Raw genomic sequence first — 21,910 nt, forward strand, 5'->3', positions numbered from 1 at the left:
GACTCTGAGATGTAGAAGAGGCCTCAGAGATTAAAGTGTGCCTTTATTGGGAAATTGGGGAGGTTATAAAACAGAATACAACATCTTTGATTGTTGAGGTGTATGGGAACTCTGAAATCAAATAATATAACCAACCTTACCCCCACCCTCACATACATTCATTTATTCATTCACTTATCCATTTGACAAATGATTATTTACTGGGATATATTAGTGAACAAACCAAACAAAAGTCCCTGTCATTGTGGAATTTACAGTCTGGTTAGTGGAAATAAAGGAGGAGGGACTACATAGCAGTGTATTAAACCAAAAGAATCATGGTTATTTCTTTAAAAAGTAATGAGTTACTTCATTTTTACCTGCCAAGATGACACAAGACTATATTGAAGGAGAAACAGGTGAGGCACGGTGGCTCACACCTGTAACCTCAGCACTTTGGGAAGCTGAGGCAAGAGGATCACTTCAGCCCAGGAGCTCAAGACCAGCCAGGGAAACATTTCAAAACCTCACCTCTACAAAAATGAGCCAGGATGGTGGTGCACATCGGTAGTTCCAGCTATTTGGGAGGCGGAAGCAGGAGGATTGCTTAAGCCTGGAAGGTGGAGGTTGCAATAAGCTAAGATTGCGCCATTGCACTCTAGCCTGAGTGACAGAGTGAAAAAGAGAAACAAAGACTCTGCCAACAAAATATAATGTCTGTTTCCCCCCATTTCCCTAATAAATGACAAGTGCTGCAATTGAACTTTTTAAATACCCCTTTGGAACATGTCTGATAAAATGGCAATGAACACTTCTGGCCCATTACAGAGACACATATTAACAATGGTGAGTGCCTTAAACCAAAGGTGGAAAGGTAGAATTTTAGGCCTTAGTGAGGTGGAAGCGGCTGGGTATTTTGAGGACCAGGAATCTTTTTTTTTTCAATCTGGCCTCTTTTTTGAACTAGACACTGTGCTACATTCTAGATTTAAATAAGGCAGTTCTTGGTTTCAAGAATCTCATGGTCTATAGGAGGGAAATAGAAGTTACAAAAGATAATCGCAACATGGATTCGTGCTATAGCAGTGGTGTGGGCAGCACAGTGAGAGTCTAGAGCAGAGAGAGAGAGAGAGTGACTAATTTCTAACTCAGTCTGTGAGTCAGGGTAGGCTTCATGGAATAGGTGAAATTTTAACTGGGACTTAAAGGATGAATCAAAGTGTGCCAGAGAAAGAATATGGAGAAAATACTCTATCCAGTGGGAACAGCATGTGCAAAACTAGGGAGACATAGAAGGATTTACAGAGGCATATTTTTAGTGGTATGAGAAATTTACTGTGCTGGAGCCTAGGAAGTGGGTGGGGAAGTTGTGGCAGGAGATAAAACAGGAGAGTGAGTGTGTCCAATTGTCAAAGAATTTGTACACCCTACTACAGAGTTTGGCAGTGGGGAATCAATAGATTCTTTTCAGAGCAAAGTGAATAATAGATCAAATATGTTTGGTTTTATTTTTCAGAGAATGGAGTGATACAGCTTTATGGAGAATGAAAGACAGATTAGAGGCATAAAGATAAGATTTTGGGACAGTCCAAACAAAAGACAATAAGGATCTGACCTAACATAGACATTTAAGAAAAGTTGTGATGTATTTTTGAGGTAGGATTGAAAAGATTTGATAGCTAGTTGGAAATACAGAATGAGGCAGAAAGAAAAATGAAGGATGACATCAAGTGTGGCTGTGTAGACATTAACCAAAATGAAGCATGCTGAAGAAACCAGGTTTCAGAGGGGATAAAATCAATTCAGTTTTGAGATGGGTATGAGACATTCAGCTAGGCAGTTAAAATATGGCTCTGGGCTTCAAGAAGAAAACCAGAAGAAAATAGCATCTTGAAACCCAACAGTGTGAAATGTTCCAGAAAGACAAAGTATAATGAAGACTGAAAACAGGCCACTGGAGTTTAGCAATGAAGGGACTTTAAAAAGAGCACTTTCAGTGCAGTGGTGGGAGCAGACACAAGATTGCATTGGTTTGAAATTTAGAAGAGAAACCTTAGATACAAAGATATTATCAAAGAATTAAAATGAGAGATAGTAAAGTTAATATTGGACAAATTAAAATGAAAAAGCAACACACAGACTATTAGGAAAAAGAGGGTTATTTTTTACTGACAAAAGCCAGTCTATAATAAACATGAGTCATGAATGTATATACATAGAATGATGCAGCATGACAGCTTATAAAACAAAGACTGTTACAAGAAGGAATTAGCAATATTTTAATCCTAATTGGAGATATTGTCATACCTGTATTAGTTGATATTTATTTTAGCTTCATGTAAGGAAAAACTGAAAACAGCAGGAGCTTAAACTAGATAGTGGCTTGTTTTTCTTCCATGGAAAAGAGTCTGGATGTAGTCATTCCAGGTCTATATATCTTGCTATGCTGCCATCATTAATGTATTTCTTCTTGAACTCTAGCAATCATATTTACATTCCATGGGGGAGGAAGGAGGAAGAGGAGCTACCCCCACCATACACACTTAAATCATAGTAGCCAGAACCTAGTCAGATGGGAGTTGTGATGGAGGCTGGAAAACGCAGTCTCTTATTTTGGGTGTCAATATGCCCATGTGAAAATCAGGCAGGCCCTCTTTATCAAGAAGCAAGGTAAGATCAGATGTTGGATTGGCATGTAGCAGCTTCCGCCTTACAATTTTCTTAGTCTTTGACAGACCAAATAGACAAAAAAAGAAAGAACAGATCAATAGAATAATACAATTAGTAAGTTTGACTATCTATACAACTTTTGTCCTACACAGAACACACAGCTTTATTAAATGTTCATGAAACATTACAAAAATATTTTTATATTTAAGAGCACAAAGGAAACAATATATTATAGAAAACAGAAATAGTTTAGGCTATAATTTCATAGTCTGTGATCACAATTCAATCAGGCTAGACATTAAAATCCAATGGGAAATAAACAAACAAAATCAAATCATGCAGAACATAAAGAAAACACCCTACTGAATATTTTTTGAGTCAAAGACAGAAATAAAAACTTCAAATATATTCTATTTAAATGGTAATGATGAGTGAAACATGTTAACAATGTAGGGAATATCCCCAGTGCTTTATTCAAAGGAAAAGCTACATGACTTTTTGTCAAACAAAAAAGAAGAAAAATCATGAAGGTAGAAAAGGCAAAATGAAGGAACATTTGGAAAGTCTAAATAATTATTATAGATAAAAGAAGAAATGAAACAGAAAACAAAAGCCCGAAAAACTGACAAATAAATATCATAACTAGCTTTTGAAATGACCCATAAGTGACAAATTCCTGGCAAGAGTAATCAATAATATAAGAAAAAAAGAACTTTAAAAAGCATGTTAGAAAAGTAATACAGTGAATTGAATAGTTTACCCCTCGAATTTATGTCCACCTGAAGCTCAGAGTGTGATCTTATTGACAATAGGATCTTTGAAAATGTAACTAAGATATGATGAGATCATACTGGATTAGGGTGGACTCTAAATACAATGATCAATGTCCTTATAAATAGAGAGGACACATAGAAAAGCACAGAGACATAAGGAAGAAGGCCATGTGAAAATGGAGCTAAAGATTAGAGTTATGCTGAAACACACCAAGAACTGCCAGGAGCCCCCAAAAGATGGAAGAGGGAAGAAAGAACTCTTCCCCTATGGCCTTTCAAGGGAGTGCAGCCTTGCAGACTTTGGTTTTAGACTTCTGGCCTCCTAAACTGTAAGAGAGTAAGTTTCTTTTGTTTTAAGCTCCTAAGTGTGTCATACTTTGTATGACAGCCCTAAGAAAAAAATACACATAAAAGCTTAATAATTGATGGCAAACTATAGTATAGGGATTGTTCTATGTGTTTTACACTTTCATATGCATTAACTAATTTCATCCATACGAGAATCTAATTAAGTAGGTACTATTTTATAGACAAAAGTACTGAGAGTTTAAGTTATTTGTCCAAGTAAATAATTCAAATGTAGATTAACTTCAAAGCCTGTGGTCTAAATCACCACATGTAACTTCCTGTCTTATATAATAAAAACATAGTAGATTTTTAAAAGAGAGACACATACACACACACAGAGAACATTATAAATGTAAAATCCTAGGGAAATTATGAGAAGTGACTCAAGAAAAGTACAAAATTAATGACCATATAAAGTTGTTAAACAACTGTCAATTCTTCCATCACAAAGCAAACAACAAAACAAAACAAACAGCAATAACACTTCATAAAGTTCCACCGATGAGTTATTTCAAAGAAAGAGAAATTTTAGTTATTCCAGAAATAAGCAATGTCTCTAAATTCTTTTATAAAACTAGCCTATCTGGGAAAATCATATCCGACAAACACAGAACCAAAGAGAAAAAGAAAAGCACAGCCTACAGAGTGGCAGAAAATTTTTGCAATCTATCCATCCACCAAAGGACTAATATCTAGACTCTATAAGGAACTTAAACAAATTTACAAGAAAAAACAACCCCTTTAAAAAAAGTAGGCCGAGGACATGAATAGACACTTCTCAAAAGAAGAGATATCTGTGGACAACAAACATACAAATAAAAGGTAAACATCACTGATCCTTAGAGAAATGCAAATCAAAACCACAATGAGGTACCATCTCACAGCAGTCAGAATAGATATTATTGAAAAGTCCAGGAACCATAGATGGTGGCAAGGCTGTGGAGAAAAACGAATGCTTTTACACTGTTGGTAGGAGTGTAAATTAATTCTACCATTTGGGAAGACCGTGTGGCAATTCCTCAAGAATCTAGAACCTGAAATACCATTTGACCCAGCTATCCCATTACTGGGTATATACCCAAAGGAATACAAATAATTCTATTATAAAGACACATACACACATATATTCATTGCAGCACTATTCACAAGAGCAAAGATAAGGAGTCAACCTAAATGTCCATCAATGATAGACTAGATGAAGAAAATGTAGTACATATACATCATCTATGCAGCCACAAAAAGAATGAGACCATGTCCTTTTCAGGGACATGGATGGAGCTGGAAGCCACTATCCTCAGCAAACTGTCCCAGGAACAGAAAATCAAACACTGCATGTTCTTACTTATAAGTGGGAGTTGAACAATGAGAAAATATGAATACATGAGAAGGGAAACAGCACACACTATGGCCTGTCATGTGTGGGGGTGGAGGGACAGAGAGCCTCAGGAAGAAAGCTAAGGGATGCTGGGCTTAATACCTAGGTGTTGGGTTGATTTGTGCAGCAAACCACCAAGGCACATGTTTACCTGTGTAACAAACCTGCACATCTTATACATGTACCCTGGAACTGAAGGGGAAAAAAAAGAAAAGAAAGCAGACAGACTTTACTTACGAATATGAATTTAAAATTCTAGGTAATACAATACTCAGGTGAATATAACAGGGGTGGAAAGAATAATACTTAATGACCTAGAAGGATTCATTTCAAGAATGTGGACAGTTTATTAGGAAATCTTTTATTATTATTTATTTTTAAATCTACAGGGAAAATAGTATGTATTTATTGGTTATAGCATGATGTTTTGAAATATATATACATTGTGAAATGGCTAAATCCAGCTAATTAACCCATGCATTACCTCATATATATATCAATCTTGTAATGAGAACATTTAAAATTTATCTTTTAGCATTTTCAAGAATACAATGTATCATCATTAACTAGTCACCATGTTGTACAATAGATCACTTGAACCTATTCCTCCTATTTAACTGAAATTTTGTATTCTTTGAGCAACATATCTCCAAGCCCCCCGCTATCTCAGTTGTCCTAGATCCTAGTAACCACCATTCTATTCTTCATTTCTCTAAGAACAAATTTTTAGATTACACAAAGAAGTGAAATCATTCAGTATTTGTCTTTCTGTGTCTGGCTTATTTTATCTAACATAATGTCCTCCAGGTTTTATCCATGTTATCATAAATGGCAGAATTTCCTTACTTTATTAATGAAAGTATTCCATTGTGTATATACACCGCATTTTTTTTATTCATTCATCTCTGAATGGACACTTAGGTTGATTCCATATTTTAGCTATGGTGAATAATGGTACAATAAACATTGGAGTGCAGATAGCTCTTCAACATACTGTTATCATTCCTTTTGGATATACACCCAGTAATGGGATCACTGGCTCATATGGTAATACTATTTTTAATTTATTGAGGAACCTCCATACTGTGTTTCATAATGGTGATACTAATCTACCTTCCTACCAATGGTGTGCAAGGGTTCTCTGTTCTCCACAGCCTTGCCAACATTTGTGATCTTTTGTCTTTTTGACCTTAGCCATTGTAGCAGGTGTGAGGTAATACTTCATTGCAGTTTTAATTTGCATTTCTCTAATGATCAGTCACTTTGAGCATTTTTTTCATGTACTTGTTGGCCATTTATATGTCTTCTTTTGAGAAATGCCTATTTGGGTTCTTTCACCATTTTTTAATTGGGTTATAGGTTCTTTTACTATGGAGTTGTTTGAGTTTCTTATATATCTTGAATATTGATCCCTTATCAGAATGATGGTTTAAAAACAAGTGTTTTCCCATTCTGTAGAGTGTCTCTTACGGTGCTGTTTCCTTGGCTCTGTAGAACCTTTCAGTTTGAAATAATTCCATTGTATATTTTAGATTTTGTTGTCCATACTTCTGGATTTATACCTAACAAATCATTGCCCAGACCAATTTCATCAAGCTTTCCTCCTATAAAACATAGTCTTTTTTCAGGTTCAGGTCATACATTTAATTATTTAATCCATTTTGAGTTTACTTTTGTATATAGTGTGAGCCAGTGGTCTAATGTTACTCTTCTGCATGTTAGTTATCCAGTTTTCTCATCATAATTTATTGAAGAGACTATGCTTTCTTTCTGTGTATGCTTGGTAGTTTTGCAGAAAATCAGTTGGCTGTAAATGCTTGTATTAATTTCTGGGCTTTCTATTCTGTTCCATCAGTTTGTCTGTTTTTATGCCAGTACCATATTGTTTTGATTACTATAGCTTTATAGCACATTTTGAAATAAAGTTGTGTGATGCCTGTAGCATTGTTCTTTTGCTCAAGATTGCTTTGATTATTCTGTTTGTGTGTGTGTGTATGGTTCTGTACAAATTTTAGGATTGTTTGTTATATTTCTGTCAGAGATTTCATTGGTATTTTGATAGAAATTGCACTGAATTTATAGATCCTTTGTGTAGTATGAACATTTTAACAAGACTAATTCTTCTAATGCATCATCATGGATCATGGGCTATCTTACCATTTATTTGTGCTTTCTTCAATTTCTTTAATCAATATCTTATAGTTTTAATGTATAGATTTTTCACCTCCTTGGTTAAATTGAGTCCTAAGTATATTTTATTTTTTTTTGGAGCTATTGTAAAGGAGATTATTTTCTTGATTTTCTCTCTGAAAACTTTTTGTTAGCATATAGTGATTATTTTATATTGATTTTATATCCTGCAACTTTACTGAATTTGTTTATTAGTTCCAATAGGTTTTTGTTGGAGTCTTTAGAGTTTTCTCTATGTAAGTTAATGTCATCTGCAAATAGAAACAATTGAACTTCTTCCTTTCCAATTCATATGCCTTTTTATTTTTTTAATCTTGCCTAACTATTGGGACTAGGACTTCCAGTTTTATGTTGAATGGAAACAGTAAGCATCATCATTTTGTGCCTAACTTAGAGAACAGTTTTCAACTTTTCCCTGTTAAGTATGATATTATCCATGGGTTTGTCATAGATGAACTTTATTGTGTTGAGGCACATGCCTTCCACACATTCTTTGGAGTTTTTATCATGAAAGGGTTTTGAATTTTGCCAAATGCTTTTTGTGTACCTATTAAAATGGTTATACAGTTTGGCCATTGAGTTAATGTGGTGTATCACATTTGTGGATTTGTGTGTGTTGAATCAGCCTTGAATTCCTGATGAATCTCACTTGATCATGGTGAATGATCTTATTAATGTACTACAGAATTCAGATTACTAGTATTTTGCTGAGAATTTTTGCATCTATCAGGGTAATGCTGGCCTCATAATGTGAGTTTGAAACTATACCCTCGTCTTCAATTTTCTGGAGTAGTGATAGGTGTTAGTTCTTTCAATGTTTGGTAAAATTTAGCAGTGATGCTACCATAAACATGGGAGTGGAATAAATGTGCAAGTACAGATATCTCTTCAGTATACCAATTTCATTTTTGTGTACACACACACACACGCACACACACATATAACAGTGGGATTACTGGATCACATGGTAGTTCTATTTTTAGTGTTTTGAGTAACCTCCATACTGTTTTCCATAATGGATGTACTACTTTATATTTCCACCAGCAGTCTATGAACACTCTCCTTTCTCTGCATCCATTTGTCATTTTATGTTTTTTTTCATAATAGCCATTCTAACTGCAGTGAAATGATGTCTTGTGATTTTTATTTGCATTTTCCTGATGATTAGTGATCTTGAGCACTTTTTCTTTTTGAGATGGTGTTTTGCTCTTGTTGCCCAGCCTGGAGTGCAATGGCATGATCTTGGCTCACTGCAACCTTCATCTCCCTGGTTCAAGTGATTCTCCTGCCTCAGCCTCCTGAGTAGCTGGGATTACAGGCATGCACCACCCTGACCAACTAATTTTTCTATTTTTAGTTCAGACAGGGTTTCTCCATCTTGGTCAGGCTGGTCCTGACCTCAGGTGGTCTTCCTGCCTTAGCCTCCCAAAGTGCTGGGATTACAGGTGTGAGCCACCATGCCTGGCTTGAGCACTTTTTAAATATACCTATTGGTCATTTGTATGTCTTCTTTTGAGAAATGTCTATTCTGGTCTTTTGCCCTTTTTTAATCAGATTATTTTTTCTTTGTTTTACTATTGAGTTGTTTGAGTTCCATTTATATTCTGGTTATTAATGCCTTGTTGGGTAGTTTGCAAATATTTTTTTTCCCATTCTGCAGGCTTGTCTCCACACTTGGTTAATTGCTTTCTTTGCTGTGCAGAAGTTTTTTAGCTTGATGTAATTCTATTTGTCTATTTTTGCTTTTGTTGCCTGTGGTCTTGAGGTCTTATACAAAAAATTACTATAGCTCTTTGCTTTGTGTTTACCATGAGTCTTACAGAAAACCTCTTATAGATATGACAGGTTATTTTAAGCTGATGATAAATTAACTTTGATCAAAAAAGAAGAAACGATACACTTTTACTTCACTTCCCCTCAATTTGGAATTTTTTATGTCAGAATTTACATCTTTTTATAATTTTTATCTTTAAACAATTTTTTATAAGTGTTATTTTAATGATTTTGTCTTTTAACCTTTGCACCAAAGATATAGGTGATTTTCACACCACTCTTAGAGTATTAAAGTATTCTGAATTTGCCTGTATTATACTTAACTTTTTTCAGTGCATTTCAAACTTTTTGATATTTTCTTGTTACTCTTTTGTATCAGTTTCTTTTACCTTGAAGATCTCTTTTTAGCATTTCTTATAAAACAAATATGTTGATGATGAACTCATTCAATTTTTGTTTGTCTAGGAAATTGTATCTCTCCTTTATTTCTGAGTGTCAGCTTTGCTGGGAACAGTATTTTTGGTGGAAGGTCTTCTTTCAGCACTTTGAATATATCATCCCATTCTCTACTGATCTGTGAAATTTCTGCTGATCAATCTGCCTTTAGCCATGTTGGAGCTCCCTTATATTATTTACTTCGTTTCTCTTGCTGCTTTCTATATGTTTTCTTTGTCTTTGATTTTTGACAGTTGTAGTGTAATATGTCCTGGGATAGTCTTGTTTGGATTGAAACTGATTATAAATCTCTGACTATCCTATACTTGAATTTTTATATCTTTCTCCAGATTGGAAAGTTTTCACCTATTGTTTCTTTAAATAACCTTTCTATTTCCTTTTATTTTATTTTTAATCTTTTTTGACCAAAAATTTGCTTTTTTGATGCTGTCCTGTAAATCCTATAAGCTTTCTTCTTTCCATTTTATTCTTTTTTCTTCTGTCTTATCTTAGTGTATATTTTCAAATTACCTGTCTTCAAGTTCACAGATGTTTCTGCTTGATCAATTCTGCTGTGGATACTCTCTGCTGCATTTCTTATTTCATTTGTTGTACTTTGCAGCTTCAGAATTTTTATTGTTAATTATTTTAACCTCTCTATTACATTTCTCATTTTTGTCACCTACTGTTTTCCTCATTTCATTGAATTGTTTCTTTGTATTTTTGTGAAGTTCACTGAGCTTTCTTAAAACAGTTATTTTGAATTCTTTGTGTAGCAGTTTATGTATTTCTATTTTTAGGGTCAGTCGCTGATATTTTATTTTGTCTCTTTGGTGGTACCATATTACCATGATTATTATTCTTATTTTTTAATGGGGATCTGCAAATTTTAAGAGTTAGATAGCTACTCCAGTCTTTCTAGACTGCCCTTTTCTGGGAGAGTCCTTTAACATTCTGTCTGTCCAGAGATTCTCAGCAGGCTATCTGGTGTGATCCATGGAAAGGCTTGCTTTTGGAGTCTTTGGGCTATCTGACATGGGTTAACAGGTGGGCAGCCCTGGAACTGGACCTACTTGGGTAGACCTATTGATTGACTCTTCTTGTATAGGCCTGTAACCTATATCCCTGGGGGCTGACCTGAAGCCCATGTCCACTGGGGCAGTATGGAAACCCAGAGCTGCTGAGGCCAGCATGGATCTGGGATGGATCTGAAGTCTTGGGACACGGACTGACCTGCCGTTGAGTGCTGTTTGAAACCTGGCGCATCCGAATTCATCCTGGTAGTAGCGCAGACTGGACATAAAGTCTACTGTGCAGGCTCAAAACCTGGGGCTGTGGAGTATGGCCAGGCCCTCAGACAGGTCTGAAGGCTCAGTCTGTAGGTACCGGCCTAAGATGTGGGGCTATGTGGGCTTACCCAGTGCTGAATTTTACTGCAGCAGGCCCAGTATTGAGGTCCAAGTTAGTCTACAATCATTTTTTTTCTCTTTCCCTCAAGCAGATGGTATCTCTCTTCAGGCTGTGGTGCCTGGGGTTGAGGGAAGGGTGATGTAGGAAATGTATAACCATTCTTACTACTCTCTTATTGTGTCTTTTCTTACTGCTATGCTACATCTAGGTGTTTTGCTCTCTTACCTGATTTCCTTAGTACTTGTAAAAGTATTTTTGTGCATAGAAGGTTGTTCAAATTGATGCTTCTGTTTGGAGACAATCTCTGGAGAGTTCTATTCTTATTCTGCCGTCTTGCCTGGACTTCAGTCAGGATCTTTTAATAAAATTAATAATATTAATAAATCAAAGAAAAACATATAAGATTATTTTGATAGATGCCAAAAATTCGCTTGATAAAATCAACATTTAACTTGATATAAAGTATTATGAAAATGCAGTAAAAATACTTTCTTAGCATAAAAAAGTAATAGCATGTAATACTATAGTTGATGGTGACACACAAGTAATAGCCCCATTAAAATCAAGGACAAAACAAGATTGCTTCCTATCATAACAGTTGCCAGCATCATTACGGAAGTCTTAGACTATGCAATGAAATGAGAAAACCAACTAAGAGGCATAGTTATTAAAAGGAGAAGAAAAAAATGACCATTTAAAATGGTATGATTGTCTACCCCAGAACGCTATGAAAATGAATTAAATAAAACTATAAATTAAATAGAACTAATAAAAGTTGAACAAAGTGGCAAAAATCAGCATATTGCCTACAGAACAGCAGAAATCACTGAGGACATTTGATGGACATGTTCAATTCATACTAATACAAAATTAAAATACCTAGAAATAAAATTATAGAGGGCCCTCATAAGATAAATGTCACAAAGACTCTATGTTACTAAAGGCCATACAAGGAGTGCTGGTTATACATTTAAACATAAAATGAAAACATAGATTGACTAAAAGAAACATAAGTAAATATTTTTGTAATCTCAGGATGGTTAAGTGTGTCATACTTCTCAGTGTGTTACAAAAAGCATATCTTCTTTTAAAGAAGAAAAAACTAATAGATTTGACAATATAATATTAAAAATGTTTATATGGTAAATATGCTAGAAACTTTCAAAAACTGAGGAAAATGTTTGCAACATATATGTCAAAGATGGTATTAATATCCTTAATATATAATAGGTGCTTATAAATCAATAAGAAAGTGAATTATTCTTATATGAAAATGGGTAAATAATCTTTTTTTATTGTACTTTAAGTTCTGGGGTACATGTGCAGAGATCTTGAATGATTGTTATGTAGGTACATGTATGCCATGGTGGTTTGCTATCTCCATCTCCCCATCACCTACATCTGGCATTTCTCCCAGTGTTATCCCTCCCCAGCCTCCCCATCCCCCGCTGTCCCTCCCCTAGCCCTTCATGCCCCAAAAGACCCCAGTGTATGACGTTCCCCTCCCTGTGTTCATGTGTTCTCATTGTTCAACATCTGCCTATGAGTGAGAACATGCAACATTTGGTTTTCTGTTCTTGTGTCAGTTTGCTAAGAATGATGGTTTCCAGATTCATCCATGTCCCTACAAAGGACACAAACTCATCGTTTTCTATGGCTGCCAAGTGTTCCATGGTGTATATGTGCCACATTTTATTTATCCAGTGTATCATTGATGGTCATTTGGGTTGGTTCCAGGTCTTTGCTATTGTAAACAGTGCCGTAATAAACATACATGTGCATGTGTCCTTATAATAGAAGGATTTATAATCCTTTGGGTATATGCACGGTAATGGGATTGGTGGTCAAATGGAATTTCTATTTCTACATCCTTGAGGAATTGCCACACTGTCTTCCACAATGCTTGAACTAATTTACACTCCCACCAATAGTGTAAAAGTGTTCCTATTTCTCCACATCCTCTCCAGCATCTGTTGTCTCCAGAGTTTTTAATGATCGCCATTCAAACTGGTGTGAGATGGTATATCAATGTGGTTTTGATTTGCATTTCTCCTATGACCAGTGATGATGAGCATTTTTTCATATGTTTGTTGGTCTCATAAATGTCTTCTTTTGAAAACTGTCTGTTTGTATCCTTTGCCCACTTTTGAGTGGGTTTGTTTGTTTGTTTTCTTGTAAATCTGTTTTAGTTCTTTGTAGATTCCATATATTAGCCCTTTGTAAGATGGGTAGATTGCAAACATTTTTTTCTATTCTGTTGGTTGCCAGTACACTGTAATGATTGTATCTTTTGCTGTGCAGAAACTCTTAAGTGTGACTGGATCCCATTTGTTTATTTTGGCTTTTGTTGCCAATGCTTTTGGTGTTTTAGTCCTGAAGTCTTTGCCTGTGCTTACGTCCTGAATGGTCCTGCCTAGGTTTTCTTCTAGGGCTTTTATGGTGTTAGGTCTTATGTTTAAATCTCTAATCTGTCTGGAGTTAATTTTAGTGTAAGGTATAAGAAAGGGGCCCAGTTTCTTCTTTCTGCACATGGCTAGCCAGTTTTCCCAACACCATTTATTTAACAGGAAATCCTTTCCCTATTGCTTGCTTTTGTCAGATTTGTCAAAGATCAGATGGTTCTATGTGTGTGGCATTGTTTCCAAGGCCTCTGTTCTGTTCCATTGGTCTATGTCTCTGTTTTGGTACCAGTACCGTGCTGTTTTAATTACTGTAGCCTTGTAGTATAGCTTGAAGTCAGGTAGCATAATGCCTCCATCTTTGTTCTTTTTGCTGAGGATTGTCTTGGCTATGTGGGCTCTCTTTTGATTCCATATGAAGTTTAAAGTGTTTTTTTTTTTCAATTCTGTGAAGAAGGTCAATGGTAGCTTGATGAGAATAGTGTTGAATCTATAAGTTACTTTGGAAAGTATGGCCACTTTCACAATACTGATTTTTCCTAACCATGAGCATGGAATGTTTTTCCATCTGTTTGTGTCCGCTCTTATTTCCTTGAGCAGTGGTTTGTAGTTCTCCTTGAAGAGGTCCTTTACATCCTTTGTTGGTTGTATTCTTAGGTATTTTATTCTCTTTGTAGCAATTGTGAATGAGAGTTCGCTCATGATTTGGCTGGCTGTTTGTCTGTTATTGGTTATAGGAATGCTTGTGATTTCTGCACATTGATTTTATATCCTGAGAATTTTCTTAAGTTGCTTATCATCTTAAGGATATTTTGGGCTGAGATGATGAGGTCTCAATCCTCATCAATCCTCAATATACAATCCTGTCATCTGCAAATAGAGACAATTTGACTTCCTCCTTTCCTAACTGAATACCCTTTATTTCTTTTTCTTGCCTGATTGCTCTGGCTAGAACTTCCAATAATACATTGAATAGGAGTGGTAAGAGAGGGCATCCTTTTCTAGTGCCAGTTTTCAAAGGGAATGCTTCCAATTTTTGCCCACTCAGTATGATTTTGACTGTGGATTTGTTGTAGATAGCTTTTATTATTTTGAGATACATTCCGTCAATACCTAGTTTATTGAGAGTTTTTAGCATAAAGTGCTGTTGAATATTATTGAAGGCCTTCTCTGCATCTATTGAGATAATTATGTGGGTTTTGTCTTTGGTTCTGTTTATGTGATGGATTTGTGTATGTTTATAGATTTGTGTATGTTGAACCAGCTTTGTATCCCCAGGATGAAGTGTGCTTGATCATAGTGGATAAGCTTTTTGTTGTGCTGCTGCATTCGGTTTGCCAGTATTTTATTGAAGATTTTTGCATCTATATTCATCATGGATATTGGCCTGAAGTTTTCTTTTTTAGTTGTGTCTCTGCCAGGTTTTGGAATCAGGATGATGTCAGTTTCATAAAATGAGTTAGGGAGAATTCCCTCTTTTTGTATTGTTTGGAATAGTTTCAAAAAGAATAGTACCAGCTCTTCTTTGTACGTCTGGTAGAATTTGGCTGTAAATCCATCAACCTGGACTTTTTTTGGTTGATAGGCGATTAATTGCTGCCTCAACTTAAGATCTTGTTATTGGTCTATTTAGGGTTTCAGCTTCTTCCTGGTGTAGTTTTGGGAGGGTGCAACTGTCTAGGAAGGTATCCATTTCTTCCAGGTTTACTGGTTTATGTGCATAGAGTTGCTTCTAATAATCTCTGATGGTAGTTTGTATTTCTGTGGAATCTGTGGTGATATCCCATTTATCATTTTTTATTGCATCTATTTGATTCTTCTCTCTTTCCTTTTTTATTAATCTGGCTAGCAGCCTGTCTATTTTGTTGATCTTTTCAAAAAACCAGCTCCTGGATTTATTGATTTTTGAAGGGTTTTTGTGTCTCTATCTCCTTCAGTTCTGCTCTGATCTTAGTTATTTCTTGTCTTCTTCTAGCTTTTGAGTTTTTTTAATCTTGCTCTTCTAGTTCTTTCAATTTTGATGATATGGTGCTGATTTTTTATCTTTCCTCCTTCTCATGTGGGCATTTATTGCTATAAATTTTCCTCTAGACGTGGCTTTAAATGTGTTCCAGAGATTCTGGTACATTGTGTCTTCATTCTCATTGGTTTCAAATAACATCTTTATTTCTGCCTTCATTTCATTGTTTATCCAGTCATCATTCAGGAGTAAATTGTTCAGTTTCCATGTAGTTGTGTGATTCTGAGTGAGTTTCTTAATCCTGAGTTCTAATTTGATTTCACTGTGGTTGGAGAGACTGTTTGTTATGATTTCTGTTCTTTTGCATTTGCTGAGGAGTGATTTACTTCCAATTATGTGGTCAATTTTAAAGTAAGTGTGATATGGTACTGAGAAGAATGTATATTCTGTGGATTTGGGGTGGTATGTTCTGTAGATGTCTATTAGGTCCACTTGGTCCAGAGTTGCATTCAAGTCCTAGATATCCTTGTTGATTTTCTGTCTCATCGATCTGCCTAATATTGACAGTGGAGTGCTAAACTCTCCCACTGTTATTGTGTGGGAGTCTAAATTTCTTTGGAGGTTGTTGGGAACTTGCTTTATCTGAGTGCTCCTGTATTGGGTGAATATATATTTGGGATAGTTAGCTCTTCTTGTTTCATTGATCCTTTTACCATTATATTATGCCCTTCTTTTTTTTTTTTGAGACTGAGTTTCACTCTTGTTAGCCAGGCTGGAGTGCAATGGCGTGATCTTGGCTCACCGCAACCTCCGCCTCCTGGGTTCAGGCAATTCTCCTGCCTCAGCCTCCTGAGTAGCTGGGATTACAGGCACACGCCACCATGCCCAGCTAATTTTTTGTATTTTTAGTAGAGATGGGGTTTCACCATGTTGACCAGTATGGTCTCGATCTCTTGACCTCGTGATCCACCTGCCTCAGCCTCCCAAAGTGCTGGGATTACAGGCGTGAGCCACCGCGCCCAGCCTTATTATGCCCTTCTTTGGCTCTTTTCATCTTTGTTGGTTTAAGGTCTATTTTATCAGAGACTAGGATTGCAACCCCTGCTTTCTTTCTTTCTTTTTTTTTTTTTTTTTTGCTCTTCATTTGCTTGGTAAATCTTCCTCCATCCCTTTATTTTGAGTCTATTTGTGTCTTTGCACATTAGATGGGTCTCTTGAATACAGCACACCAATGGGTCCTGACTTTTTAATCCAGTTTGCCAATCTGTGTCTTTTGATTGGAGCATTTAGGCTGCTTACATTTAATGTTAATATTTTTATGTGTGAATTTGATCCTGCCATTTTGTTATGGCTGGTTGTTTTACCCATTAGTTGATGTAGTTTCTTCATTGTGTCATTGGTCTTTATAATTTGGTACATTTTGGCAGTGGCTGGTACTGGTTGTTACTTTCCCTGTTTAGTGCTTTCTTCAGAAGCTCTTGTAAGGCAGGTCTGGTAGCAATGAAATCTCTCAGGATTTGCTTGTCCATGAATGATTTTATTTCTCCTTCAATTATGAAGGTTAGTTTGGCTGGATATGAAATTCCAGGTTGAAAGTTATTTTCTTTAAGGATATTGAATATTGGTTACTCTCTTCCGGCCTGTAAGGTTTCACCCAAGAGATCTGCAGTGAGTCTGATAGGCTTTCCTTTGTGGGTGACCTGACCTTCCTCTCTGGCTGCCCTTAGCATTTTTCCCTTCATTTCAACCCTGGTTAATCTGAGGATTATGTGCCTTGGGGTTGTTCACCTTGAGGAGTATCTTTGTGGTGTTCTCTGTATTTCCTCGATTTGAATGTTGGCCTGCATTGCTAGGTTGGGGAAATTCTCCTGGATAGTGTTCTGAAGAGTGTTTTCCAGCTTGGAGTCATTCTCACCATCACATTCAGGTATACTGATTAAACGTAGATTAGGTCTTTTCACATAATCTCCCATATTTCTTGGAGGCTTTGTTCTTTTCTTTTCACTCTTTTTTCTCTAACCTTGCCTTCTTGTTTTATTTCAATGAGTTGATCTTCAGTCTCTGATATCCTTTGTTCTGCTTGATTGATTTAGCTATTGAAACTTGTGTATGCTTTGCGAAGTTCTTGTGCTGTGTTTTTCAGCTCCATCAACTTGTTTATGTTCTTCTTTAAGCTGGATATTCTAGTTAGCATTTCATCTAACCTTTTTTTCAATGTTTTTAGTTTTTTTGCATTGGGTTGGAACATGTTTCTTTTGCTCAGAGAAGTCTGTTATTACCCACCTTCTGAAACCTGCTTCTGTCAATTCATCAAACTCATTCTCCATCCTGTTTTTTTCCCTTGCTGGTGAGGAGTTGTGATCCCTTGGAGGAGGAGAGGCTTTCTGGTCTTTGATGATTTTATCCTTTTTGTGCTGGTTTCTTCCCATCTTCAAGGGTTTATCTACCTTTGATCTTTGAAGTTTATGATTTTGGATGGGGTCTATGAGTGGACGTACTTTCTGTTGATGTTGAAGCTATTCCTTTCTTCTTCTTCTTTTTTTTTTTTTCAGTTTTCCTTCTGATAGGCCCCCATGCTGTAGGACTGCTGAATGTCCACTCCAGACCTTGCTTACCTAGGAATCATCCATGGTGGATGTGGAGCAGTGAGGATTGCTGCCTGATCTTTCCTCTAGTAGCTTTGTCCCAGAAAGGTACCCACCAGGTGTCAGCCTGAGGTCTCCTATATGAGGTGTTTTTTGGTGATTCAGGGATCAGGGAGCCGCTTGAGGAGGCTGTCTGTCTCTTGTCTGCCTGCAGAGGTGCTGTCAGGCTGCCTCAGACTCAGTCCAATTGCTGTGTAGGCTTCCTCTGGCTTTTCTTTACACAGGTGAGATTAGACTTGCCTTTGCAATGGTGGATGCCCTTCCTCCCGCTGAGCTCAATCGTACCCCATCAAGCCTGGACTAATGTGCTGGCTGTGGAACTCTCATGTGAGAGGACTTCAGTTTGCTGGTCTTTGTGGGGTGGGATCGCCCAAGCCATAACACATCTCCCTGCTTTCAGCTTTCCCTCTTCCTGGTCAGATGGGTAGATCTGTTCTGCAGGCTCTCTTGGCACTAGGCAAATCTTCTGCCCATATCTGTGCTGACAACTTCAGTGCTGGGCCAGTCAGAGCTGTTGCTCAGATCTGTGTTGGTAACTCACAGTGCTTTTCAGCCCAGCAACATTCTCTTGGATTTGGGTTGTAACCACCATGGGAGAAGCACAATATCTGAACCAGAGTGCTTGGGCGTAAAGTCCCCAATCCTCCATCCCGTTACACTACCCAGGTGGGGCATCACCCTGCCCTGCCTCGGTTTGCCCTCCTTGGGCTACACCCACTGTCCAACTAGTCCCATTGAAATCAACCTGGTACCTCGGTTGGAAATGTGCAGATCACTCACCTTCTGTGTCTCTCTCACTGGGAACTGCGCTCTGGAGCTGTTCCTATTCATCTAACTTGGCAGAAATGGGTAAATAATAAGCAATTCACAGAAAAGAAAACAAATTCAAATTACTAGAAATCATATGAGAAAAATGCTCAACCTCACTTAAATCAGAAAAATGTATTTTTTTTTAAAAAAGGCAACAGGCTAAAGAGAACAGCAGTATGTAGTATTGACATGGGAATGCAGAAATGGGCACGTGTACAATTAAGCATTAAAAATCATACAAGATTTGTATAAGGCATTTTGACAATGTCTTTAAAAAGTTTAAAAACATATTTATAGTCTTTAAAGGAGCAATTCCACTTTCACTAATTTATTCCAAGTAAATAATTCTATAAATATGCAATGTGTAATGTATAGATATATTAATCATAATCACAATATTGTTTCCGATAGTAAACATTTGGAAACAACCTAAGTTTGCATCAGTAGAGAATTGTCTATGCAAATTATGGTGTATCTTTAAAATAAGTTATAGTATAGTCATTAAAATAATAATGTAGAGCTTATATTTATGGAACTAGAAATATGTTCTCGACAGATTATTAATTGAGAGAACAGGTTCCAGAACTCTATTATATTAATTATCTCTTGCTTTCATAAGAAATCATACCAAAACTTAGCAATTTAAAACAACAACATTTATTATACAGTTTTTGAGGGTCAGTAATCTGGGAGTGGTTTAACTGGGTAGTTCTGGCTCAGAGTCCTTCAGTTAGCAGACAAGATGTTGATTTGTTCTGTAAGCAATATGTTGGCTTGATGTTGATTTCAAGCCTTGACTTGTATTGAAGAAACTACTTCCAAAGTCATTCACATGGTTGTTGGCAGGTTTCAGTTTCTCTCTGGCTATTGGCCAGAGTCTTCTTTTCCTTGTCATATTAGCCAAGTGATAGGCTACCTGATTGTCCTATGACATGGCAGCTTACATCCCCCAGAGTTAGGACTCCAAAAGAGAGTAGAGACATAGTCAAAGAAGAAAGCCACAGTCTTCTACAACTTAATCTCATAAGGATCATGGCATTACTTCATTCATATGATATTTGTCACACAGATCAACCTTGTTACAATGTAAGAGGGAATTATACAAGGGTGTTAATACTAGGAGACAGGATCGTTGAGAGTCACCTTGAAGGCTGGATACTACAACTATGAGTGCTATGATATAATTTTACAGAAAAAATATGCAAATATTTTTGAGTATGAAGATGTAGAGGGAAAAGACATCAAAGTGTCAAGAATGTTTATGATGAGATTATAGATGTTTTGAAACTTAGTTTCTTTTCATCAGTTTTCCAATTTTTATGATGAAAATAGATTACTGATGTTTAATAAAATCAGCAGCCTTTTCTTTTGTAGCATTTTATTTTATTTTTTTGAGACAGAATCTTGCTCTGTCACCCAGACTGGAGTGCATTGGTGCAATCTCAGCTTACTGCAACTTCCGCCTCCCAGGTCAAGTGATTCTCACGCCTCAGTCTCCTGAGTAGCTGGGACTACAGGGATGCACCACCACACCAGCTAATTTTTTTTTTTTTTTTAGTAGAGATGGGGTTTTGCTATATTGGCCAAGCTGGTATTGAACTCCTGGCCTCAAGTGATCTTCCCACCTCAGCCTCCCAAAGTGCTGGGATTACAGGCCCATTTTGTACTTTTTAAAAAAGAAAAAGAATGAATAGAAGCTGGGCATGGTGACTCACACCTGTAACCCCATTACTTTGGGAGGCTGAGGTAGGTGGATCCCTTGAGGCCAGGAGTTCCAGACCAGCCTGGCCAACATGGCAAAAACCTGTCGCTACTAAAAATAGGAAAAAAAAAAACCAAAACAATAGCAGCCGGGTGTGGTGGCTTACACATGTAATCCCAGAGAAGGCTGAGGTACAAGAATGTCTTAAACCCGGGAGGTAGAGGTTATGGAGGTTACAGTGAGCTGAGATCATGCCACTGCACTCCAGCCAGAGTGATAGAGTGAGACTCTGACTCAAAAAAATAAATAAATAAATAAAAAAGAAAAAAGAATGAATACGAGTTGAATAAATAAACACAGTGTGTATAGACTATTCTTTCAAAAGGTCTGGTAGTCAAGGGAAGGCAGGGAGGTGAAATCTTTAGTTTTAGCAATAGTCATGGTTGTTTACTGTGGTTTTTTTTTTCCCAAAGGAAAATATGTTTGTAGGCTGAAGGGAAGGATCTGCAGGGAAGATCAAGGTCAGATACACAGGAGAGAAAAGGGACCATTGATGGATATGTGAGGGAATATGCTTCTATGTAGAGGTGAAGGCCATTGTCAGGATTGCAGTGAGCAGTAATGAAAGGGTAGATATGTAATGGCATTGGCCTTAGATATGAGAATGGGTATGCCTTGTACAGGACATATTAGCATTGGTTAATAATAGTTAGGCTTGAATAGGAGTGAAAACACACATGCCTCTCAAACATGAGAGGAGGAAAAATTGAGTGCCATTATTAGAAATCTTAGAGTATTAAGGCAGGGAAGTTGATGAAGTTTATACTTAATGGTTCCCTTTTCCTCACTGATAAAGGAAGCAAAGCATTCTGTGGAGTCTAACTGTGATGGGTAAAAGAGAGGCTTTTGCAAGTTTAAAACATTTGCTGTTTGAAATGGGAAAGAGCACCAACCAGGGAAAGGATTGTGGAAAAACTTGAGAGCCCAGATGTTAATATTTGTGGTCTCTTACTTCATCTTTAAACTCAAAGAATATTACTAACTCTAATGTGTAATAATGTTTATCTGTTAATTATTAAAATGCTTGCTACCTTTCATGTTATTTGCAAGCTGCTGGGGGGTCTTTATATCATTTTGAAAACTGTAACGAGTTAATGTAACATGTTTTCCTAGCATTTCTCCTTACTACTTCCTAGATTGGCTTTCTTGAATTATGTTTATAGAAGGCTCGTGATGTATCTAACATTTTTCTTTTTGAGATGGAGTCTCAGTCTGTCACCCAGGCTGGAGTGCAGTGGCATGATGTCGGCTCACTGCAACCTCTGCCTCCCGGGTTCAAGTGATTCTCCTGCCTCAGCCTCCCGAGTAGCTGGGACTACAGGCATGCACCACCATGCCTGGCTAATTTTTGTACTTTTTTTTCCTTAATAGAAATGGGGTT

At 36.8% G+C, this 21,910-nt stretch overlaps 1 protein-coding gene across 1 annotated transcript in view; it reads left to right on the forward strand.

Annotated features, from left to right (window-relative positions):
• RTL4 (retrotransposon Gag like 4) overlaps window positions 1-21,910 on the forward strand; it is a 357,671-nt gene that overhangs the window by 14,187 nt on the left and 321,574 nt on the right. The window lies entirely within an intron of this gene.

The sequence above is a fragment of the Callithrix jacchus genome, chromosome X, assembly GCF_049354715.1.
Source record: "Callithrix jacchus isolate 240 chromosome X, calJac240_pri, whole genome shotgun sequence".
Taxonomy (NCBI): domain Eukaryota; kingdom Metazoa; phylum Chordata; class Mammalia; order Primates; family Cebidae; genus Callithrix; species Callithrix jacchus.